Source organism: Notolabrus celidotus, chromosome 4 (assembly GCF_009762535.1).
Source record: "Notolabrus celidotus isolate fNotCel1 chromosome 4, fNotCel1.pri, whole genome shotgun sequence".
In the NCBI taxonomy this organism is placed as follows: domain Eukaryota; kingdom Metazoa; phylum Chordata; class Actinopteri; order Labriformes; family Labridae; genus Notolabrus; species Notolabrus celidotus.
In genome coordinates this window covers 12,114,415-12,140,918 of record NC_048275.1, presented here as the reverse complement: position 1 = coordinate 12,140,918, position 26,504 = coordinate 12,114,415, and the positions used below count along the sequence as shown (strand labels likewise).

Genomic DNA, 26,504 nt, shown 5'->3' with positions numbered 1-26,504 from the left:
TTTTCCCCTCATTTGATAATTTCCTCCTTCTTTCTTTTATTTCCTTATATTTCCCGCACACAGAAGACCCACATTAGTCATCAGCCTTCTGTGATCATGCAACATCATCCTATTTCACCAGTGAGGCCTCCACTGTAGAGGTGGAGTTTGTTCTGCAGCTGTGGCCGAGCATCAGCTGCAGCTCTTAAGATCACTTACACAGATAGATGTGACCCACCACTGCTGCTGCACCCACCCCCCATCCCCCTCGATCATCTCATCTAATCTGGCCACCAAAGAGCCAACTTAAGATGTGAAATGTAAGAGGAAGGATAGACTGTGGAGAGAGAGGAGAGTTAGAGGAGAAGTGTATCGATTAGCCGTTCAGGGGGGATTGAGTTCTGTACATGATGAGGTCATGCCCGAAGTTCATATGCAGTGCTGAAATACCAGAGTAGATCAAATCTTTAGGTGTTTTGAGTTCCTCCTACATATTCTACTCTATACGTCTACTCCATTACATTTTAGAAGCAAAATAGTGTTTCTGAGTGAGTTGTGTACACCCCTGAAAGCAGGTTCATGAAGATTTGTTTGTTTGCTGTTCATGTGAACCTTTTGGTGTGGCTGTATATTAGTCTGCTCATTATTATGATTCAGGCTTTTGATTGACGTCAGACAAAAAAGCGCTTTCCTCCTGGGTGTATGTTGCTGACTTAAGAAGGAGAGAGGAAATAATAAATAATAATGAATAACTGAAAACAAAACCAGAGGGCGTAGTTTTTATTCTCTGGTATTTCCTTTATTGTGTGTTCAGCAGTGTTTCCCTAATTGTAAAATAAGTTGTAGTAGAAAACAGCCAACTTTAAAGCTGCTAGACTCAGACATGCCACCCTCTAGTGAGTAGCGCTGGAACTGCACCCAGCCTGACCTGAACTTCTTGATCAGGAGTGAAGTGCAAACTAACAGGAGTGGAGTTTAATATATTCAGCAGATAGATCCATCAGAGCAGCACGGCCAAATGCAGTTCCCTTTGTTGTTTTTTTCCCTAACCTTTAAGATGAATGGCCCTCATTAATCATGGCCATTTGTCTTCAGTTGTAAGTCTAGAGGTCAGTGATTAAACCTCTTTTTCTGAAACACAGCCAACTCTCTCTCATTCTCACTCACTCTTTCCCTCTCTCTCTCTCTCTCTCTCTCTCTTTCTCTCTCGATCTGTCACTCCCTCCCTCGCTACGTGGATCAGAGCGAGAGTTGCATTTCGCTGCTGCACTGCTCTGCTTTTCATGCCTCTGATGTTGTCTGCCACCAAATCCCTGCTGAATAAAAGTCAGAAATTGAAGCAGCAAATCATGTTTTATGTATGTGTGCTTACACAATGAAAGCAGGCTGGAAAGTGGGCCAAGCATCACACAGGGCATATTATGGCAACAAAGCAGCTTTCCACTTTCTTGGAGAAATGACAGCAGCAGCAGGCAGAGTGCCGGGCATGGAGTACAATATGAGTGTTCATTTAATGACAGCAGAAAATGGAGAGGGATACAGAGAAACGGCATTATATGACTGCTCTGTTCCTGGGAAGAAGTGTTTTTCTATTCCTATTGATTCTATTCTGGTGAGGAAAACGGCTGTTGACTCGTGAGCTCTGTTGTTTGATAGATCTGTTCAGGGAGGAGCTATGACGATTTTTACCATGATGGATCAAATTATGTCATGAGATGATGAGAATATTTGATCTATACAAAGGAAGCTATTTTCTACCATTGTACCATACAAGGGCTGCATTTTTTTAACGTAAGCTGTTGGTTATTTTCCTCATTACTGATAATGAAATATTTAAAAAAATGTGAAAATGTAAGACAGAACTGCCAAATGCACATTTTACACACATTTTGTTTATATTGCCTTTTTTGTATTTACCAACTGTTCAATTATATAATTTTACTATGAAAACATTTGAGTTATAATAATAGTAAAGTTCTGTCAATCAAATGATATATATATATATTTTTATCCTATATTTAATTATGGTTAGCATTGTAGATCACAGGAATAAAACAACACAGATGTCAAAATGTCAACAACATGTTGGTGTCAGAGTCAAAAATGTTTATATTTAAGATTATGCAAAGCTGATATTCTGTCTTAATATTTTTATGAGTGAAGAAAGTAGTTGAGTAATGAATACGCTTGTTTACAGAGAAACAGAACTTTTTTGATAACTCACATTAGCTCTTTTTGCAATTCTCAAGCAAAAAATGTCAAATGTTGAATTTCTTTAACATTCTCTCTGTATTATATCACAACAGAAAAGTTACAGAAGGACAGTGTATGAGGAGGATGCAGAAGGTCCCAGAGGCAGAGTGCCATGTCAGACGCAGTGATGCATTTTGATTGAGTATCTTTAGTAATAATATTGAGCATTATTTACTTGAAGTTATGATTGTTATTTCAATTTGTATTTAGTTTTAGTCTGTCAGAACAAAACTTTTAAAGACGTCATCTCGGACTTGAAGCTGAAGGACATAATGTATTTGCTGACATTTCATTTAAAAATAAGTCTACCACAGTTTTGATAATGAAGAAATTAAATGGCAAACCAATTTTAAAAAAGTAAAGATACAAAACTTTTTTTCTCATGAAACACTTTTATACAGTTTTTTGGATTTTGTAACGACATAAAACGGCATGTAATGGATGTGTCCAGACTTTTTTGCATGGGGTTGCCCAACTCGGGCACTGGCTCTTGCAGAGGTGACATGATGATTGTGTGCCCACATTAATTACTGTAAAATCTAGAATATAAGTCACATGTGGATATAAGGTGCAGTGTGTTATTTAAGAGCTTCCAGAGGGAGAAAGGTTTAAACTGTGTTCCTGACTCCTATTGCATTAAGCAACGTGCAGTAGCTAATCAGATTTGTAGCTCTTTCTAGTCCTATCTGTTATCACCACCCTGCCAGCTACCTGTGTGGTAGTTAAGTTCAGTGTATGATAATTGCAGGAAAGTACGGACAGACCCGTTGCCCAAGACCAATTTGCTGAGACTCACACCACTCTACTCAGCTGGTCACTTGTCTTAAATACATAAGTATTTTCACTCATACCAGCACTCCACAAGGTTTGTTTGAGTGAACCAACATTGTCTTTGAATACTTGATGAAGGATAAAAGCATTAAAAAATGGTGCGTCTAGACTAGTATGCCTCACTATGTATCCAGCATGCTTTGCGCAGTGAAGTGTCTGCTTACTAAATGTGCTAAGTCTTTCACACTTTAAAGTACCTTCAAAAGCTGCGAGTCAAATTTCAAGGGGAGCCCATGCCACCCCAGGCCACCCCTCTGGTAGCATGTGTCCTAGCCTATTTGTTTCTAAATTATATTTGTGTTTCAGAACTGAGATGAACTCTTCTCCCTCCTGTTCGATCCTGTAAGAGTCACCTTGGCACAGATTTAGCACCGCCTTCTGTGTGACAGCTACTTTCTCCTTCACCCTCCTTTACCACACCTCATCAGTTCAGCATTGAAACACAGCACAGACATAAAGTTAGTTAGCACATAACTATAACATTAGACGCACCGTGATTAACACAGTGAACACTTGTAACACAGGCTGCAAAACCTTAATGACACCCTGAGCTGAGTTAATACTGCGGCACCCTGTGGGAGTGGTATCCTAAATCATGGTGTCATTCTACTCACATTAAGTGTGGTCCCTGCAGAGAGGACATATGCTGCTATAGCTGAGTAATCTATCCACCAGAGATCTAAAGGATTAATAATCTCTATCTAATCTGCACCTATGGGTCCACATTGACCAGTATACAGGGTGACATGTCATCTCTTGATTATAGATATTGCACAGTGGATGTGTGTGTGTGACTATGTGTGTGACTATGTGTGTGACTGTGTGTGTATGTGTGTGCATGTATTTCTGAGCTGTTCTTGCAGAGGTCATCACAGCATCACAGGTCGTGTCATTTGGCCTTGACGAGGGTTTTATGAAAATTAAAAAATGTAAAGCTGACCACAAGCTGACCCGGGTCAGATGCGTATAATCTTGTATGCATATACGTACGTGTGCATGTCCACATACAGTCCAGTGCCTGTATTCGTGAACCACAGCTTCTATAAATAGCTCCTTTCCCAACTAAATATCTCGACAACAACTACAGGATCCAATGTCCTCAAACAGGCATTCATTGTCCTCAGAGAATCAGTCCTCCTTTGGGTGATCATTCTCATTAGCACCAAATTAAGGGTGACATTTTTGTGGTTTTGGTTAAATGTTTTGATATCTGCAGCAAGGATTGTTATAAAATAACACATGGTCCCGTAAGTCAATGGTAACTCTGTAACTCAACTTTTTATTTGGTTGTTTTTATATCTAAGACCCCATAAAAGTGTTGCCACATCTCGTGTTTTAAGTCATTTGATAAGGGTGATACATGTGAATATCTTTAAGTTAATATACAAGAGAATCCGTACAAAGAAGTGCTCTCAACCTGGTTTCAAAACTGAGCCCAATGCAAAAAAACCTAAACTGGATCTGAGATGGACAGTATTCAGCAAGTTACAGAGGCAAGATGCTTTCAAAACTTAAGTCCATTCTGAGAAATCCCACACACCCACTCCACAGTTTAAATGTGATTCACCAGAGCTGACTCAGTCACAGGCTGTTTCCACCAAAATGCAGTCTGAACGATACAGAGGGTCATTTCTCAAAGCAACCATTAAAAAAACTGTTCTAAAACAGACCCTCACTCACAAGAACAGTTGCACATGCTAATATGTATACATTCATTTGTTTTGATATTCATTCACTACCCATATATGCTAGTAATATTTAGATTTTAGATTTCTGTACATTTTAATTCAAAACAGTGCTCCCTATATGCCTTTGCACTTTAGAATTGTAATACTTTTTGTTAGATATCTTTTATCAAGATTTAGTAAGTTTATAGTTGGTTTTTCATGCAATTACCAGATTCCTATGTCTTGTTTTTATGCATCTGACTGTTTTTATGTCCACTATTTGGTTTTGTGTCTTGACTATGATTGTAGCTGCTGACACTCTTATTTTATTTTAAACCTACATTTTGTTAATGGCCAGCAGGGGGAGACTTTACTAGTAAGAAAGAGAAATGATTTTATGACAGTCTTCAAACCAGGAGTTCAAAAACCAGTGGTTTACATCGTAGTGGCTCAGTGCACTTCCTTACAGTCTATGCTTAACACACTTTTTAAATATTGAAGTATGCAAAAAAAATGCAAACAATCATTATTAAAAAGGCAATAATAGAAAATAAACAATTACAATGACTAAACAGCACATCTCTTCTGTCTGTTATGGATGAACGTGTAATTACCATGAAATAGTATAAGAGAGAATATGAACATCTGAATAAAGTCAAACTGTAAACCCAAAGACTACTGTCTATAAGCCATACACATACATCAATGAGCAGTGGTGCACATTATTCACAGTCCAAGCAGCAGAATGAGAGTCAAGGATAGACAGGGTTTAGATAGTTGGTTAGACACCGCGCAGATGCACTGACATGCAGATATCTGTTAATAACTCAAAAGTACTTGATTTAAGCTAAATGTTGCATTTCAGCATGTTATGTTCTTCCCGTTCTGCTCTGCTCTCTGATTGTTCTCCTGCGTAAAGCCAAAGCCTGCCAGAATGTTAGATACTCAGACATCAACCCAAAACCAGCACACTTTCAATACCAAGATCTGCCTACAGATTCTGCATTTTTAAGTAGGATCTTTGAGCAGAGATTAGAATTAAGTTAATCCTCCCCCGTTATCTCTCCAATTTCACCCTTAACCCTCCCCTGTGTCCCTCAGGAGAGACCTAGACCATCTGTCCTCCTGGAGGCTGCCCAGTAGGACAGACTGAAATCTTTGCCCCATCAGCTTCATGAGATCAGGGTGTTTCTCATCAGGGCTGAAAGTAACACATACAAGGCACCCAGCCGTCAAATGAGTCTTAAAATGGATTAAACACGATAATTATCTTATGGCAGAAATCCCATAACGATATTGCCGCTTTGCTCAGTTGTGCCTCTGCCACAGGCCTGACTGACCTCCAGGTTTTGTGGAAATCCAAAAATACATGTCTAAGATTTTGTGTTGATAGTCGCAGATATTTGACGTTTACTCTATATTGATGCTATTTGAGCTTCTTCATAACATCAGCTGCTTCAGAGCTATAAGGAAATGTAAAGGTTAATGTATAGGATCATATGTCAGAATGGAATGCAAATGTTATCGACTTACTAGAATCAGCAATTGGCTGCATCTCTACAGCAGATTTTGTTTTGTAATTGATGCTTTAGGTTTCTTTTGACATTTTTCTGCCTTGTAAATTGTGTTAATGTCATTGAAATGTAGACAGGTATCCTCTTCATCCACCTGAAAGCCATTGAAGGAGGAAATGAATCCATTGTTAATCAAAGTCTGACCCCAAAAGCTGATTTACCGTGAATCACAACATCCAACTCCAGCGGATACGATTTGCCTTGACAATACCTTTTTTTTTCTCCTCTGCAGTCCATCTCTCAGTGACAACAGCTGTGAAAGAGCCCAGTCAGCATCTGTTCATGGCTCCTGAACGCAGCTCTTAGACTTGGCTTTAGCAGCAGGGTGATGTGGCAGCACTGACCCTTGCATCGGGACAGAGCGGCCAAAATCAATAGCTCTATCGTATCACTTATCAGACTGTTACAAGCGGACTGATTACCTCATTGGCTGCTCGTGTAGAGAGTGGAGAGGTGGTGGAGAGGAAGCAGAGAGATGGAAGGGTGAGATCCGATGATAAAAAAAAGTGTAATTGAAAAAGGAAAGATGTATTTACATTTTTTGGAAAGAAGCTGAAACCACTTGGTGTCGATAAGGAAGAGAATCACACTTGTTCTCTGAAGCAGTGTGCAGATTGGTGGTGCAAATACTGAGGAGACAATTGCTTACTTCATTTATCTGGAGTCAGATAAGCTCAGAGATTTATCTTGATGGTCTCTTGCTCAGCCAATAAACCAGGAAACACAATTTTAGCAAAATCAGGTTATTACGTGATAACCAAAATCAACACGGCACAAAGCTCTACTGCTGCGGGACATCACTTACTTTCAAAAGGTAGTCCCTTTTCACTGCTCCCTTTTTTTAATAAGTTGAAGTATGCAGTAGCTCTTGGTGTTTCTTACTTTTTAACCTTTTGGTCGTCAGTGATCTTTACCTAAAAACAGCCTTCGGCAGAGGTTATGAACTCTTGAGGTTTAAAATAAGTGAAGTCCCTTTTTTTTGGTGGGGGTGGAGGCACTTTGTACTTTTACTTGACAGCTGACAGTACAGAGATGACAGATAGATGAGGCAGACATATAAGAAACATCTTTCACCAGAATTGAACTGAGGACTTTGTCGTCCCTGTATAACCTCAGCACTCTTTGAAACTATCTAAAACTTGCACTTTAAGTTGGAAGTCTGCACTTGTATAGAGCCTCTTTAGCTGTATGGCCACCCAAGTAATAATTACCTAAGCATTGACACAATTAACTGTATATGAAGATGTACGGTGCGCCTCCACCTCCTCCCGTTGCACAACAGTGAAGCCAAAATACCCCCTGCAACAGATGCTAAAATCTTGTGCATTTGGAGACAGTGTTTCCGAAGTAGGGATCAGCTGTTGGAGCCCCAGTATTGACCTCTCAGCCCTTCTAACCCCGACACACATTTAAACACATTTAACTTATTGATAAAAAAGCAAAGATCCCTCAGTTTGGTGAACCCACAGTGAAATGTCTTCTTGCGTTAGTGTGAAGCAGAAACTCACAGTGATGGAAAGTCAAATGAACTCTATTCTGCTAATCCACGCAGCATTGCAGGAGCCTCATTTGTTAATAGAGCTGTCAATCAGGCTGAGGTCAAAATCAATCAAAACAAGACTTCTTAGAAAAATAAAAACTCAGACATAAATCAGCATGACAAAAGCGGAGTACGATAGAAACCATGTTTGAGAAAACTTTAATTGGGATTTTTATAGTTTGACTCATTTCCCACCTGTTAATATGGAGGAGGTGGACTTTATGACTTGTGCTGTAGCCATTTAGTACTTTTAAAAATATATATATATATATATATTATTATTTAAAAGGACCATGCATATTAATTAACACTTCTGTAAATATGCCAGAATTAGCCAAAAGGCTAGTTTACATTCGTAGTCCCTTGCCAAATGTTAAAAAGGCTCCCTAAAAAGATCAAGATTAAACAAAGATAAAATAGAATAAAATAAGATCAGAATAAGAAGTTAGAGGAGAAACCGTAACACAAACAAACAAACAAACCAAAAAGAGAGGAAAAGAAAAGTACAAATAGCCCCATATGATTAAAATGACTAAAAGCTACATAAGGACATGATATGACAGTCTTTGAGAAAGTGTCCATGGACATAAAATACATGAAGCAAGACAATCAGACAACAGCAATAAGGAGATGTTAAAGATGACACATGCAGACACAACAGGACAACATCTAACAGTGCTGTACACATTTGCATCAGGCAGTGACTATCAATCATTAAACTAGCTGCATACAAGGGGAGCTTCAAATATTTTGGCTCCACTTTTGGGTAGTCAGTGCCGTCAAAACAAAACCATAGCGACAAACACACTGAATATTGGACTTGTATGTTTGGCAAGTAGTGTGAAGTATAACTAAACTGAAGATTGGAGACAACGTGTTAACATTACAGCTCTGTGTTTTCCCTCAGGTCGGTGGAGAGGGTCAGAGGAGCGAGGTCCTGGGATGAGAACTCTCTGCGTTTTCCCTGCCTCCCCCAGACCTCCAGGAGGAATACGCTGGTTTACACTCTGAGGTAAAAAACGCACACAGAAAAAATAAAACACCCTCTGCAGACAAAACCCTTCTCTGAAGACGCTGACCTTCAATATTTGCTGACTCAGGCATCCCCCACTCCTCCTACATCACTTGTTCTCTCTCTTTCTCTCCCGCCCTTTCCGTGTTGTTCCTTCTCTCTGCTGTCTTTTTGGGAGTCTGGGGACATTGATCAATGGTCTGACTTGTTGGTGGTGTGGGCTCAGTATGGAGTGACCCGCTGTGGTCACTTTATCACACAAAGACATGCACACACATTTATGGTAATGGGGGGTCTTGGCCTCCTTCTTTGAAGTGTCCGGTTAGGGATTGGGTTCGGAGATGGATGGCAATTGGAGTGTGCGACACAGAGGGAGGAGGGGGGAGATGAGGGTCGGGGGTCAGGAATTTGGGGATGAGCCGTGTTGTTCCATACGGCAACCGAGTGCAAGCAAGAAATCAAGGAAGATGTGTTTGTTTACTTCTGCTGCAAATTTAATTTTCTCAACTCTCCCTCTTCCCCTCAAGTAAATATAAAGTTTTTCTTCCTGTGAAGCCTAAAAAATATGGTTGGTATAGAAAAAAGTATGTTTCATATTAAAGTTCTGAATTTAACTGAGTCGAAATAAAAATCTGAATGAAAATAAACATTATCAACTGTCAGAAAACATTGTTAAAACCTGCTGGTTTTGCTGTTTTGTGGTCGTGGCTTATCACGTTTGGATTTTGGCACATATAAGTGATGTTAGTACACATGCAGTGCTAGCTAAGATGCCTCTATATCCTCTTAAAGCTATGACTGCAATGCTCAATGACGGCTCAGTTACGTTACAAAATAGATCATCAATGCTGCTTAGACTAACCTCTGAGAGCCACAAATAGACACCCACAGACGACCGTCAGCAACCGCAGCTGTCAATAATTGACCCAAAGAGGATGCTTACATTAGGTGTGAAAAGTGGATTTGTTATATACTATTCTTTTAATTGGATTAAAGAATTAATCTCATATTTTTGTGAAATATGCTCACGGATACAAAAGTCAAATTCAGCCCTAATAACAGGAATGTTTACTGAAACTTAAATTACACTGTTTTAGATCAAACTAGTCTTTATACTTTGAGATACTCCCTTATTTTTAAATAAAACTTTAATTACACTTCAAGAAGATTATTTTCGGGTTTCCAGGGATTTAAAATTCAGTTATGTCAATCTGCTTTGCACAGCTACATCAAAGTATATTGTTTTTCTTCTGACCATGAGCAGCCACTGCACCCTGGCATCACTTCCTTATCATTTCTATCAGCTCAGCCCTCACAGTTAAGCGTTTGTAAGATGTGGTGATAATAATGCGTGGTCAACACAGCAGCAGCTGTCTTCCTCTCTTCTTTCCACCGTCTCTATTACAGATCCTCTGCTGTCTTCTCTGCTCTCTGTCTTTCCTCCGGTCCAGCTCCACCTGTCCCAGCCCAGCTGTCCCCTTCCTTCATTAGCCGTCCCACATCGATACCCACCGCCTGCTTAGGCAAGGTCACTTTCAAAAGACCAAGGACACGGTCTGATCAGTGTTGCTCTGTGCAGGAAGTTGATGTGTAATAGAGTTGGTCAGAAAGTGTGCATGCAGTGTGATCAAAGCAGATATAAAAGTACACACTGTGAAACAGCACCCTTCATGTGGGAATGAAGTTCAAAGACAAAAGTGCAGTGTCTTAGAGCTTCCTTGTTGTAGAGCCTGCACAATACATTGCAGTTTCATCTCTCATCAATACAAGCAATACAATACGCTTTTAATACATCGCTAAAGGCCGAATCTAGCACAATAAGTCACAAAAATCACTTTCTGTTTTCAATAAAGGCTTTCTCAACAGCATGCATACATTTTACCTATTGGATGGAGGCTAGGGTTAAATGACCATGCTTTTACACAATTTTGATACAGTCATGTAAAGCTCAATCTGGCAGTTACCTACCTTGGATTTATTTTGATTCGGAGGGACATGTTGCAAACAGGTTATGTGTAATATGTAAATATGAACTGGTTAATATTTGGTTATTTATTCCAGCATCTCAGTATAAACAGTGTAATTACACATTGCATTGTTTTCAAATAGTGTGCAGGCTTAGAATAAATTGTCAACAGCTGATCATTTAGCAGCAGAGGACGCTCCCTTGGGAGCTGGTGGAGACCAAAGACAGAACTAAAAGAGGTGGGCACATTTAACCATTAATCCATTTAAATTAAATGCCATAGGCGCAGTGTTCCTGGATTTAAAAAAAATGCATTCATCGCTGTAAGTCATGACATTTTCATTTCAACGCTTTCTATGTTTAATTTCTCAGAACCATCTCTGTCATGATTTGATCCATGTATGAAAGGTCATGAATAGTGCATTGCGATAAATAACAAAGTGTGCTTTTTGCAAAATTGACACAGAAATTCCCCAAGGAACTGTCTCAAGGCCCATCCACTTCAGTTTGTATATTAATGAATATCCAGACATGTGCCCTTCTGGTCTTCAGATGTACGCTGACGACACAGTCCATTACCAGGGTAAACCTGTGGTGCTGTTGCACATAAGCTAACTAAAAATGAACCAAAAAATATCAGCTTGGTTTGATGCCTGTTGTTTGACACTAAGATAACTAAGTCCATCTGTTTTTCAATTAAAAAGTTACCTGCTACAGAGCCGCTGATCCTCACAACTTCTGTATTAAATGTCACTTTTACCTTTCTCCTTTGTGCTGCCTCATATAAAGAGTTAAACGTGTAACGCTGGAGGAATGCACTCAGTTTGTCAGTTATTACCTTTTTTGAGGCTCGATTAGAAACCTTTGCTGACTCACACGCACACTCACTCGCTGTCACACACATAAAAGACTCAAAAGCTTTCTGGTGTTGTGTTTCCAGCATGCAGAACTTGGGCTGTGTTAATGGCAGTAAAGTGCCAAGTCAGAGCACAGAAGTGAACTCTCCTCTCACTTGTTGTACGGCTGTGGGACTCAGAGGGAGGTACAGGGAAGTTCCAGTAAAGGGAGTGAGGAGACACACACACACACACACACACACACACACACACACACACTCGCACAAACACACTATTCTCTTTCAGCATTACTCAGCCATCCTACTGGTTTTCCATGGAAGCACACAACAATAAGCCAAGACGTGTCAGTGTTGTGTACAACAGCAGGGCACTGTGTGTGTTTAAAAATACTTCAGCCTAGTTCTGAAACAAAGAGTAAATTACAGCCTCTGTGAGAAGTTTATGACTGCTTATGAAAAAGACTGCAATTAATACTGATGCTTCTTCATGACCCACAAAGGCAAACAAGACTATCAAAAAAAAAGACTGATGATTAGATATGGAGATGTTTGATGCCTGTAAATGGTGCCACAGTTTAAGTGTTTACACCACGCTGAAACTAAAGCCTTTTATTTTACTTTCTCCACCAAAAATATTACTATCACTCACAGAATTGACTGTAAAAGAAAGCAAGATGAGATTTAAGAAGCATGAACAGGACAAGATCCTCAAAGAGATAAGATGCACAACTTTGTCCACAGGGGGTGCCAAATTACACCCAAACTAAAGGTTCCTCACAGGAGCTTTAATCAGACTACTTTGTGGGTTTCAAATGTCAACATGCGAATGCACAGAAGCTGGGTTTATCATGCTTACTATTGTGAATTTCTGTGCTAGCATGCTAGTAATTATATTAGCAGTTAGAAATATCATTGTAGTTTGCAACTTTTCTTTTTGCTTTATGTTCCTTGAGCTACTAAATTGTTCTATATATATATATATATTTATATATATATTTACATTGTTCAACACTGCAATAACAATGTAAAGTGCAAGAATTACCAAATATAAAATAATGCATGTTAGCTTTAACTCAGTTTCTATGTCTGCCTGCTGTTCCTCATTTTCAATGCAACACCTGAGTTTGCAGCATGTCTTGAATTTAAACAGCTGATCTGAGGGCTTCTGATAGCCTTAAGTGACTGATGTGAAAGCATGGCAGTTATACACAGAACTCCTTTAAGCTGATAAAATGTATGTATGCTGAAAAAAAATATATAACAAATGTCATTGTAGGCTTTTAGTAGAAAAAGAAAAAAAAGAAATCATAGTGAGGGAAGGATTGAAGTCTCGGTCAAATTAAAAGACAAGTCAATCGTTCTATAGAAATTAATTTTGATGTCCAAGGAACTGCCAGAGGAAAAGTCAGGGAATCAAACCAGCCATGAGGATTTAACCTCTGGGCACCACGGATATCTCAACAAAAGGTCATTAGAAATTAGTACATTTGTTCTTTGGTTATTTTAGTCTGAAGTCTGCTGAAGCTGGAAGACTCAGAGCCAATTTTAGAACGGCTAAAAACAGCAGAGCTTTGGTGATTCTAGCTTCTGAAAGCAATGATTTGCTGCATGGTTTGCTCCTTTTTAACATAATTGAAAAAATAGTGCCCTCTGGATTCTACCCTTCACATTCTGCCTGCACTTTGGACAAAACAAAACATCACTTTGAGCTCTCAGAAGGAGTGCTAAACATTTTTGTTTGTATTTGATACTTACTAAGTCAAAAGTGCCCAGCAGAGGCGCCGTTTTGGTGGGGCACTTAAAGCGCGCCCCATGCACAGAGGCTCTGGTTTTTGATGCAGCAGTCGCAGGATGGACTCCCGGCCATGACCCTTTGCTGCATCTTCCCCTGCTCTCTACTCCCACATTTCCTGTCTCTATTTGGCTGTCTTAGCTGATAAGACGAAAAGCCCCCAAAAATCTCTTACAGGAAATAATCTTCATGTTCTCCTGCTTTTGAAAACTTTGGGGGTTTTCTTCCCTTTTCCTACTTCATCTTACTGGAGGTACACAGTTTTTAAGAGGAGCATACTGAGAGGAAAGAAATCTCTTGATAGAAATGTTCACCCTGAGGACATACTCTGTGATTTGAGGGGGTCACATGCCAAAAAGATTAGAAACCGCTGTACTGGATGAAACAGATTATCAACGTTTGTTTCCTTTGTTTAACATCAGTGTGTTTATCTCAAACCACTCAGACTCACTTCTCTCAGTGTCATTACCTCCAATCAAACTGCCTCATCACATATCCAAAGACACAAAGATCGTTTCCAGGCACTCCTCTTTTGACCTTCCCCTCATTCATCCCCTGCTTTTGTTACCGTCTCACCTTCATGTGCACAAGACCGCATGTGGAGTGTGCAGCGATGAGCAGAAACATGTTACGTAACTTACCCCATCTGAATGAACTGGCTCCCCTTTCTCTGAAGCTGCTGCAGCTCTTGATGTAGTCGTTGTTGTTTGATAATTGCATAATTCAGTGTAACTGTGATTTTATTAAGCCTAAGGACAGATGCTTAAATTTGGGAGTAAAAGGAGGTGTTCCCCTGATAAATGTGGGCCGTTCTGCTTTTACAAACACCCCCAAAACAGGAATAACGTTCAAACTGGTGCAGGATTATGTTGATGCAGGGAATATGGGTGAAAGAGAAGGGGATGGAAGAAGCTCCGGCTAAAAAAGAGTAGGGGGAGGAGAGGAGAGTAGTGTGTTAAAAAAGAGGGAAACTAGAAGCAGGGGGGCTGGCAGACAAAAATGAGAGAGGGAAGGGGAGGGGAGGGGAGGGAGGAATGAGGAAAAGGAGGAGGAGGAGGAGGAGGAGGGGCGGTGCTAAGGCAGACAGCAGGGAAGGAAAGCTGAGAAGAGGAACAGTGGAGTGAAGTGAGAAGAGACAGGAGCAAAGAGGAGGAGGAGAAGAGGAGAGAAAAATAAGGGGGCTTCCATTTGAAAGTGTCGTGATATGAAGTCCTGGTTGAGCGTGGAGTTAGCAGCAGGAAGGTGGAGTGTTGTAGAGACGAGGTAGACGACTGGAAAGAGACTGGAGTGAGTTTTACTTCTCTTTTTCCACGAGAGACGGAGACAAGTGGAGGCAGCGATGCAGGGCTCTCACTGGGGTGAGTGAAGAATGTGTGTTTGTGCATGTGTCTGCAGAAGCGTGTATGAAATACGAGCATGTCTTTAAACTTAGGCTCTTTTTTACTTTGCTTTTTATTCCAGTTTGGCTTCTTTTACATGATTTTGTTTGAAGGGAACTTTGTTTTCATGAGCAGCTTGAATCAGTGTGAAGCCACTTAAGAGGGTGTCAGTTACAGAAATGCCAATAATGGAAGGTGTGTAACGGAAAGAGTTGAAGATAAAAGTTGCTTGGCGGGCCTAATCACGTGGAAACACTGATTTTAACAGGACTGAAAACTAGTTTAGCAATGCCACAGGGCGAAGAAGTTTGTGAAGACTTCTTAAATGTTATTAAGCTCAGATTGAAGTAGTAATATGCGTACAGATTAATAAAAACACTACATTTAATATGAAAGTATTTACTGAAGTTGGATTTTGTCAGTGAGAAGGGCAGTAGCATGGTTAATTTCCGTGCCTCTTTTCTAAATGACCCCTAAGATATTTGGCCTGCACATGCAGGGACACACACACTTGCTATCTTGGATTTTAGGAGGTGGGATGATGAGTTTTTGGTGGTGTGAGAGAGCCCAGATTTCCTAATCCTGATCCTGGGTAATCTGCTCATTCCAGTCTGTTGGGGGTATTGATTTGAAATTTTAGCCTTTAGGAAATCTGTTCTTTCCTTTGGACAGTTGGCCCTGGAGGAGAGAAGAAGAAGTAGAAAGAGGAGGAGGAGGAGGAGTAAGAGGAGGGGGGTGTTATTTAATCTGTCTGCACACACTCACACCGAAGATAAGAAAGAGCATGAGGCAGCAGATATATTTCCAGTAGACCATTAGCTGCATCTTCAAAGTTTGACCCTTACAGAACATGTTTTCATGCAGAAAACTCAAAGAGTATCTTTGTGTTTCTTTTGATGAGCGAGCACTTTGAGAGACACAGGCTGCTCTTGTTTCTCTTCTGTCTTCCCCACGCGTATAATTACAAGACTCTTTGTGTGCCCTGGGCCGCATATTGTAGTTCCTCATCAAGTTTGTTATGTGTCAGCAGATACGTTTATAATCAGTGCGGTTACAGGCCCGTCCATTCTCTCCTGCCTCTATGGTAGCTGTGTGTGTGATGGTGTCGTGTTAAGGTTTCGTTTGAACGCACATTGGATGAAGACTGTAATTACCACGTCTGGCTTTTGGCAGAGCTATAGGACTGACGTTTGACTCTATAAACACTGCGGCTGTAAACGGGCAGGTGTCGAGACGCAAATGTTGACGTAAAGTTGAACTTAGTGGTGGAGGAGAGAGGGAGTGTGGTCATAGATGGAGAAGGTGGGTTACCTCATCTGCTCTGAACAAAACAAATGAGGTATACGTGAGTCACGTGTTTGAGCAGGTCACAGATGTAACCCTTGCCAGCCGTGTTGACTCATGCTTTGTGTGCGTGTGTTTCAGTGCAGTAGTAAAGATTGTTAATTGCTCCAAATAAAAGGTAATGAGACCTTGAATTGCTCTCTTTCTCCTTTGCTTTTCCTGATGTCTATCTTTGTTTCCCAGGTCCAAGATGATAAAACATGTAAAGCTCTGCATTCAATGAATTCATCACATCTCTCAATTCACATCTCTCTTAGATAGTGTAGTGTGTATTTTGGACACTAAAGGCCTCTGTAAAGAAGGAAAAACTGGTGATGGACAAAGCTATCTCATTAGCCTAATTTGTGTCTGCAACAGTGATGCAATGAAGCTCCACCATCACCACGTCCTGATACCATTACATATAATTTACAGAGGTTTTACATTTTTGTCCCATGTGTGATTTTACATTACGTTGTGGTGTCATGGAAGCATGAGAGGCATGACGTGTAAACAAACACACGTATACACTCAGACTCCCCTAAAGTGCCGTTCTGCCCTGCTGGCTTGTTTTGCAGTGATCCACTTTTGCCTGTTATGCCTCTACTACCAGCTCTTATACCAGCTCAGCAAAGGGACAACATCTTCCCACAATTACACTTTACTGAGACATTTACATTGAAGGTGACACGTTACAGGGCTGTAAAAGTCCAGCCTTGAATGGACTATTGATTGAATTTGATGACTGTATTGACCTGCAGGTTTCAAACTGTAGGTGTAAAATGAAACGGCTCTGAAATGTCATTTTAAAAGGAGGCGACTAGCTGCAAAAGGCGAGAAAATAGTTCTCAAACACTTGTTCTAACTTTTAAATCCAAGATTAAGACTTTTTTATTTGCCACTGCCTTCCTATTTTAACTCATTTTAACCCACTTTAAATTAAAATTTTAATGTAATTTTTTATATATTTCTAATTTTCCTTTTCTTTTCTGTTTAATTATATTTGTCATTTTAATCGTGTTCTTTTATGCCTGTCTGAATGTCTCCAATGCTTTTAATGTTTTAATGTAAAGCACATTGAGTTGCCCTCGTGTATGAAATGCGCTATAAAAATAAAGCTGCCTTGCCTTGCCTTTTATCATGATAAAGTAAGAACTGGTGGCATTTTGATAACTTGAGAAAGGCACGGTCACGTAGAAGAAGTATTTTACTGAAAATGGGTGTTGACAGAAGACGAATGACATGAACGAGGAGAATTTAACTTTTGTACCTCTCCTAAATGAGTCAGGAGAGGGTGTATAATACAGAATGAGATCAAACATTAAGTTTCTATTGTCTTCATTCAAACAGACTAAACATATTCAATAAAAGATTCAAACCTTGATTCAGATTCAACTTTTACTTCCCATCATCAGAGCCATACCTCCTATTGAGTTAAAAATCATGCAAGGTATTTATTCTAAAGCCTTTATTTGAGAGGCATTAAAGGTAAACAGATGAAGGTAAGACAGAAAGAACCAGAGGAAGAGCGAGAGACAGCGTAGATTAGAAGTCGGCCTGGCTTCTCTTCAGTTTGCTGAATGAGAGTTTTCCACACCCGTCTCCCCCCTCACTCTATTTTCCTCATGTTGACAGCGGCATGCACAGTTTGTCTGAACACACATGTGCTTGTTTGCCATGCTGGATGTTTTCTCAGATGAGTGGAAGTGAATTATATATCATACATCGAGGCTGGCACAGTTAAAACTAAGGCGTAGCTGCTTATGTAATAGCTGCTGAGGGACTCATTTGCCTGGCTGTTTTTAGGAGCACAGGGTGTGGGGGCAGCATTGTGTGTGTTATTTTCTGCCTCAGCTTTGATCAGTGATTTCAAAATAAAGCTTTGACACCTTTGCTGAGAAATTTTAGCTATCTTGGCCTACTTTTCCTCATTGAAGCCTGGAAGAAAGTAAAACAGCTCTCCCACATTTCAGACTCCTGTCACTGCCCCCTCCTCGCTCTCCCTCACATTGTGGGTCACATTGTCAGTCAAAGTGTTGTTGCTTTCAGAGTGAGATAACAGGCCCCTTCTCTGTGCTGTCTGCTCTCTGTTAAACTGAAACAATAGCCTTCCACAGCCAAAGCAGCAGGGGGGAAGGAAGCAAAGTTTAGGAGGGAAAACGTGACTTCTCTTTCCAAATTTGGGACAATGAGAAATCAGAGTGGCCTGAGCACCTGGATTTTCCAAAATATGCTGAAGTAAACATCGTGCCAGAGACAAACGAGCTGCTCCTGTACTGATAAGACATCAAAGCTGCACCAGGAATAATTGTTTTAAGTCAAAGTCAAAGAGTTAAGGCTGGACTGGGCATTGATCCTGACAAACAGTAGTCCACTGGCCAGGCTAATCCCCGTGTCTCTACCACTGGTATTCTCAGTATTTCCAGTGTCTGCGGGTCTGACCACTGACCGCCACTGGATAACTGTCAGTGGCTGGAAATACTCCTGGAAAATCTAACATTTGGAGAAGACCAGGAATGTCAGCCATCTTTCCCTTTTTGCAAACTGTTACCTCAATTTCCTCTTGGTCCAGCTGACTGTGAAGCAGCACGTGCTGTGAAAATGTGATGCTTTCTGATGCTGTTAAAAATGTTTCCACAGCTTTCAGAATCAAAACTTTCAAGTGGGTAAAACTAGCACTAAATATCTGGTTAGATCGATAGTCTTATTAACAAATTATTCACCCATTCTTGGATCAAAAAGTTCCTGGTTTAACTTTTAAAGGAGACTCTTTTGAAGTTAACACGTAGAGACTCAAGGAAGTTACTGCACCCAGACATTGTCCCACTCAACCCTTTTACTCATTAACCAAGACAATTTATTTATGAGGCTAGTGTGCTTGTTTATGTTTTTGCATCCCCCCTTTTTTGCTTTTCCCTCCTTTTTCCCAGTACCAAGGCATTGGAGCATGCTAGCTGCTAGCATCCCTGTGATAAGCTTAGCTAACTGCCTGCTTGCAACAGCTTAATAGGTAACAAAACAACTACTAAAAGTTGAACTATTGCTTTTGTCTTATTTTCATAAATTAAAGAACAGTATTTTGTAGAAGATATCTAAAGATTTTGATATCTTCTCTTTGATACATTAGATGCACTTGATGCTCCCGGTCTGCTTTAACCTTGAGTTTTTGCCCTTCACAATTTAAACAAAATACAGCTATTCAATTTCTGATTGTCAGAAATACTTTAAAATATTTTATTTAAGTTTTATGACAAGGTATTCTAGTCCCCCCCCCCCCCCCCCCCCTTGTGTCCAGCCCATAGACTGTATAAAATATGGATGTAGTATCCGTGGCGTCACCCATCTGTTTCTGAAGCACTATTTTGAAGCCAATCATCGTCGGCATATTGCTGCTGTCGAGCGATTGTGACGTAAAGAGTTGGGCTTTGAGCCAGCAGCCAATAGCTACAGTGTTCCCACCTGTCAATCAAGACTTGTAATCTCAATATCTTCGAAATTGCTGCGTTAGAAAAAAATTCACCCGACTACAGTGTGTACCGATAGAGACATGAGCTATCCAGACTACACTCGTCTTTTGTACCAGGTTGTAAACATGTTTATTTCTGTGTAAAGATCGGCTTTTTGAATTGGTGTGTATGTGGTTTCCGGTACTTCCGGAGCCAGCCTCAAGCTGATCCTCAATGAACTGCAGTTTTTAGCACTTCTGCATTGGACTCATATTTTTAGACCAGAGGTTGCTTGGTCCAGACACTAGAGCATGTTAGCTGCTATCATACTTGTTCAAAGCTCAGTTGCTTGCTAGCTGCAGCTCAATATTTACAGTAAAGACGTGTTTGAATAGTCAAACTGTGGCTTTTGCCAGATCCCTAAGAATATTTTATAGAAAAAAACAAGTGTTTTACTAAATAAGGTACCTTAAAATCTTTTGTTGTCTTTTTTCTTAATGTACATTAGTGCATGATGTTACTTATGTTGTTTAACCTCAAAGTTATCATGTTAACTTGTATGTCTACGCACTGATGCTGGACTTGTGGACTGAACTGCGAGAGGCTTTACTTAAAAAACAAGAGTGACATCCAGACAACAGCCCATTTTTTAATTTTTTAATAATTAAGAACAAACAGTGTGGCTTAATGTGTGCAACTCAATATGTTTTTTCATAGAAGGATTATACCTGGATAAAATGTGTTGTGTGACCTTCTTCAGTTTAGTTTGCAGACTCTCTCTGGAGAGTAACTAACAGGACACTTCATTTCAAACGAGACACTCAAATGTGCCTGTGATTGACAGATAGTGTCCCTATATCACCACAGTGTTTTCACAAGGCTGTGTCGCTACTTTCATGTAATCTAATTTCAATAGATTGCTGGCTGCTCTCCCTGTCAACCCCCACAGGGAGTTTCTCTGCAGTTGTAAGTGTGTGTGTGAGTGTGTAAGTGTGAGTGTATGAGTGTGATGGAAAAAAAAAATCAGTCCCTGGTCACCCCACTCTCTAGCAGCCCCTCACGTCTGAATTGAGGCCAGATGCTTTGAGATGCTAAAGAGCCAACCTGTCCGCTGTCAGACCGTCTCACACATCTAAAATCCACTCACTCATTCACCTATTCATTAACTCTTTCTCTTTCTTCCTGCCTTCCTTTTCTCATTTGCATAAAAAATGTGGGCCTCAGCTGCCATTGCGATGCTTCCAAACTGAAGCTTAAATCTGCAACAGCAACAAGTTTTTGTGAAAGAAGATTAGAAAAAAAACAAACTGTGGGAGGATCTGCTGCCAATTACTCTGACACAGACTCACTTTTTAGAAACCTTATTTCTCTTTTCATGCCATCACAGAAAAACTTGGTTTAATGAAGTCAGATAGCTGCAAGGCATGGATGCAAGAATTCACAACTTTCTTGAGCTACAATGTCAACCATGTAAGTTTGCCAAAAAGAACAATATCACCCTGATTTGAGTGAAAGGAGACTTGGCACTGAGGCGACGGGTTAATGAGACCTCAGTGGGTTTTGCATGCATTCAGCAATCTCCAACACTCACACACAGACTTCCACACACAAACTGCGAGACCTTAAAGCCAGTCCATGTGGGGGTAGGTGACAGTGAGCTACCCCTCCAGACAGACAGACAGTCATTGTATTGGAATGGAGGCACATTATAACCTCAGGTCTTCTGGCAAAACATTAAAAGCCCTTTCTCATTTTACACTGGAGTCGGCTGACTTCATCCCAATACCATTTTCTTTCCTGTTTGAAGTTTTATTGTGCAGTTTCAGTGGGTAGATGCATGACAAATGAGGGGGATGGTAGATTAGGTGTAGACTGATTGCCCTGCTGAGGTATTATATGTGTCAGTGTGCTGCTGCCTTGCCTGTACTTGTGGATTTTCTTTTGTTAGCAGACGTGGAGGATTATTGTGACTCACCTAGCCTTGGATTTTCTCTTCAAATCTGTCTGTCTGTCTTTCTTTCTCACTCTCTCCATCCACTAAGATCACGGGTCTCAGGATTAATCAAGGCCACCCAGACTGTGTTTACCTTAGTGGGAGAGTTCGTCTGGTCTGAACAAGCTCAAAGTATTTGAACAACATCCTGCTCAATGATGGAAACTCTGCTCTTCTCTACTGTTTTTGTCACTCTTATGACCACCCCTTTAAGAAGAAACGACATACAACAGCATTTTTCATGAACGGTTCTGATTTTCACTCACATCCTGATACTTTTGCCCTGTTCTTTCCCTGCCCCGGTGTGACAATTTTATACCTTCCACCTGTTGCTTTGCTCTTCACGCTGGCTTTGCCCTCAGTTAGTCACGCTGCTGTGTTAATGTATAAGAAGGGGGCAGATACCAGTGCAGGGAGTTGGGGGGGATGGAAAAGGAAAGAGGGACAGGAGAGCAGTGGAGCAATAATTCTGCACAGGAAGCGAGGTAAAGAGGAAAGGGATATGGGTGAAAATAATCAGGAACAGGAAAGAGGGATGAAAGTGGGGGAAGGAGGTGGATGACCCTAAAAATATGGCAGTCTTTCAGGACCAATAGTAAAACCTGCAGCACCACTCTATAAATATTATCAATAGATCACTATGTGAAGGTGAAAGGGATCACTTCCAGAAGGCAAGGAGCTAGATCCATGCTCTCTGCTACCTTTTTTCATTGTTATTTCCAGTGAGCATACACCTTTGTCTATTACAGATTTATAATGAGAACTTCCCATTTGGTCTCAAGGGTGCAAAACCCCCTACACGAAAAATGCTTCCGTCAAGATAATGAAATCTCAGAAATCAAGCTTTGACAAACATAGGGGGAATGGTATGTGACGTAAAAGGTTAATCGAGTAAAGGTCCAAGCTATAACCTCAGCTTGACTTAACTGCACATGTAAACTTACCCTAAACACCCATAACAGATTATTTTACCCATAGCAGACAGCCTCTTTCAGGGGAAAAGATCTATATGCTTACTAGCACAGCTTAGCATACTAGTAGATGAATGTGGAGGTGCTTTAATTTTGTTTTTTTTCACAAGTTATTTACATTCGATAGACAAGCTGTAGAAAAAGAGTAGGATTATTTATGACTTATTTAATAAAAGCAGTTGTTTGTAAGTTCAAAATGTGCTTCAACCAATGCATGGGTGTATTTAGAGATGATGGTATGAGGTATCAGAATATTGGGAGCATGTTGCAACCATAGACTTTATAAAATATGGACGTAGGATCCGTGACATCACCCATCTGTTCCTGAGCACTGTTTTCTTTCTTTCTTTCTTTCTTTAACCAGGTAAGAGACTCATTGAGATTTAAAAGCTCTTTTTCAAGAGTGACCTGGCAAAGACGGCAGCACAAAATAAGTCACAATACACAAGCACACAAAACAACACAAATAGAATACGGTCACAGTTTCACATGGTTACACGGTGCAAACACAAGATGAAGCCAGTTGTCGGCGGCAGCCATGTTGGAAATGCCAAACTCAACCAGGCATAGTGTGACGTAAAGAGGCTGGGTTTGAGCCTCCTAGCCAACAGCTATGTGTTCCCGACCGGGAGTCAAGTCAGTCATGTCCTTATTTGGGCGAAACTATTAATCTTAATATCTTCTGAACCATCGCGTTAGAAAAAAATTCACCCCCCGTACAGTGTGTGCCAATAGAGAAATTAGCTATGTACAGCCAAGCCGTTTTTTGAACCAGGCTGTAAACATGTTTATTAATGCTGTAAAGATCGCCATTTTTGAATTGGTGTCTATGTGGTTTCCGGTGTTTCTGCAGCCAGCCTCAAGCAAATTCTTGATGAATTGCAGTTTATAACACTTCCACATGGGCTTCATATTTTGAGACCGGAGGTTGCCGCTTGGTTGCAACAGAGAAACACAAATCATTTTACCATATTTTGTATGTTTTTCCTGTCGTAGCTAAAGATACCACTGAAGTAAGTTGTAAGCCAAACCAATAGACTTGAAATATATTATTTGTTTGCATCTTTCACCAAAACCAAGCACAGGAGCTGACATCTTTCCCTGCAAGTTTGTACACAATCCAGTTTTAATAGGTTTCGACATAACTGAGCACAACAAATCTACTTTTAGTTTTCTTGCAGTTATAAAGTTTGACAACTTGTTCTCACAACCTGTCTGGTTTTACAGGCCTGGAGACACTGCAGTCTGTTTTCACAGGAAGCTTTAAAATCAACTGAAATGTTTCTTTAACCTTAAGACCGAAGTGTAGATTAAGCTGTCAATTCTTACAAAGTCTCTTATCGCTACAACATCTCACAGACATATGGAATGAGAAAGATAAGAAAAGAGAAAAGAAAATTGACAAAAGTAACATTTTCATTGCTCAGCAGTAGAGGAGATGGTTAAGATTTAGGAAGAGATGTCTGCCTTCACATTTTATTCTCCCGCTCGAAGATCTTAAGGCGCTCAAACCTCAGTGTGCTTGCCAAACAGTGTCTAAACAGGATTATAGTTGCCCAGTGTTCCCAAGATCTCAGGCCTCTTTGGTGCCTCTCTTTGGACTACCTGGTATTGGAATTCCCCTAAAACCCTCCCACCACCACCAGCAGCAGCTCTCCCCCTCCTCCTCCTCCTGCCAGTTGCCTTTGTGTTCTCACTCTTAAACCCACTTCTCCTGGATTTTCACTTCTCTTACTCTGTCTTGTGCCCAGCAGAGTCTCCGGAACAGCTCTGAGGTTGCGTGTGATTGGGAGTCGCGATCTACTGGTTCAGAATAATGGGCTTCCTCTCTCCCTCGTTATTAACAGACTTATCATAACGGGATTATTTCCCTGTCACAAACCCCACTTCTGGATCTTGTTAGAAAGCTACCTGGGAACCTCTCTTTTCTGTCAGTCCTGCTCAAACTCATCCGGGGGCCGCTTGGTGGCATGTGGAGGGCAAACTCTCACAACCCCCTTGGTGTATTCACAGCTCCCGTCAGAGGCAATGGGGCTGCTTTAAGCCATTCAGCATCATTTAATAGTTTTAGAGTGTCAGGATGTGGTGTAAAGTGGCCCCAGGTTGACCCCATAAGAGCTTGCCGCAACACTATTGGAGTTATTTTTGAACACTGAATCAAATACCTCGCCGAGAGAACGCCTCATGAAAGACTATCAGAGTGATTTCAGGCACTTGAGATACTTTCTATTTTTAGTGGTGACTGTTTTTTTCCCTCTTCCTGTCTTGTGCTGCTGACAGCAGAAAAGGATGCATGTAATGAGGAAGGTGGAGGCAGAGGTGAGGGTGGATGGAGGGATGGTAAAAGTAGTTTCACTTTGTCGGAGGAATGCAGTGGGAGGAGAGGAGGGCTTCAATAACTTTTTAAGAAACAACCAGTGAGCAACTACAGAGGGAGAAAATTAGCTTTTGGGATTTGTTGCCAGAGTAGCCAGAACAAAACCAGACCCTTTGAGGTCACGGGTGGGAGGAGAGAATCAGGCCAGCTCCCCTCCTCTCATCAGGGGGTCACAGGGTTAGAGCTTGGGGGGTCATGGTTGACGGTCTCAAGGGGTTGTTAATTCTATTATCCCTGCCTGAGAGGTCCTTGTCAGGGCTGGGAGAGGAAAAGAGGTGGGAACGGGTGGATAAAAGGTGAAAGGAGGTTGTGAGGCGTGATTATTTTGGCATGGGAAGTGATCACATACCACACATATCTTCATCTCTTTGACTCATGTAAACTCATGAAGTGTCTCATTATTCTGAAAGTCCCCCTCACTCCCTGTCACATACTCAAAGAAAGACTCAGACTTAGTCAGAATCCATTTTACTGCCTGAAACTGAACCATGCTGCTTTCTCATCAATAAATAACAACACCAAACCTCATAGATTTCTGTTCAACTCCAGGCACTGGTAGAATCAGCACATGTTGTCAGTATTATTTCACTCCACTGTGTTGAATGCTTAATTCTGATTGGGCAAAACCCCATAACTATGGTGATGAACGCTCAACAGCAAATACGTCATATAAAATCAATCCAAATACATTAGTCTGTCTAATTTCGCCTCTACCTGTTGACACTGTGGCAAAACAGTTAGTATCGTTCTCAAGCTGGACTTTAGAATCAGGAAATAATGTCAGTTACTGGAAACAGATGTGAGAGCAGCCTGAGGAGCAAGATCCTGTCCTGCAATCCAGGCAAGGGCAGGATGTGAGTGCTTTTCTAGTTGCAGGTCACTAACAAGTGTCCTAAACTATAAGTGGTGGTGATAACAGCAGTGATGTAAATATTTGTGACATTTGCCTCACATTCTCATGTTGTGGTGTGTACAATAAAAAGCTCTGAGAAGGAGAGCTTAATGCAGACTGAAATGTCAACATAAATATTCCTGCAGGAGTCCCGTTCACCTCATCTAATGTTACCTTTTAATGGATGTGTTCAGTTTAAGAGTTAGACCCCTCTGATATTTGTCCCAGTTAGTGCTCACATGGTGGGCGAACAACCAAGTTGAACACATTGCAGACCGAGGAGAAATTTTGGCCTTCCTTCATGATAAGGCAAATAGATCTATTTACAAGGGATGCATCACATTGGATATCCAATATGGCAATATTTCAAAATCATATTGGCAACTATCAACATAAACACACTTTTTAAAATTGTAAAAAACACCAAGTCTCTCCTGTACTATAACTTACCTGTTAACGCTCATTGTGACAGTATATTTGTTTTAAAAGCAGACATAAAACAAGACAAACAACATTTAATTCCATATCCAGGGTGAAGCTAATACAAGAAGCATTAGCGAGGTGCCTCTTTATGTGATTGAAGGCTTCACCTGAGAATTAACTTAGTGAGGCTCCAATCATTAGCCTGTAGAAGCCTGCGTCTTCCACCGTGG

General features: G+C 40.7%; 1 protein-coding gene across 2 annotated transcripts in view; it reads left to right on the top strand.

The window, feature by feature from the left end:
- The window catches only part of LOC117811788 (leucine zipper putative tumor suppressor 2 homolog), a 55,513-nt gene that overhangs the window by 16,763 nt on the left and 12,246 nt on the right, over positions 1–26,504 (top strand). Inside the window, exon 2 of one of the 2 annotated variants that reach the window (XM_034682258.1) lies at positions 8,752–8,856. The gene's annotated coding sequence lies outside the window, so the exon portion shown is untranslated. Of the gene's footprint in view, positions 1–8,751; positions 8,857–14,555; positions 14,829–26,504 lie in introns of those variants that run through there. The other variant, XM_034682259.1, reaches the window with a different exon arrangement.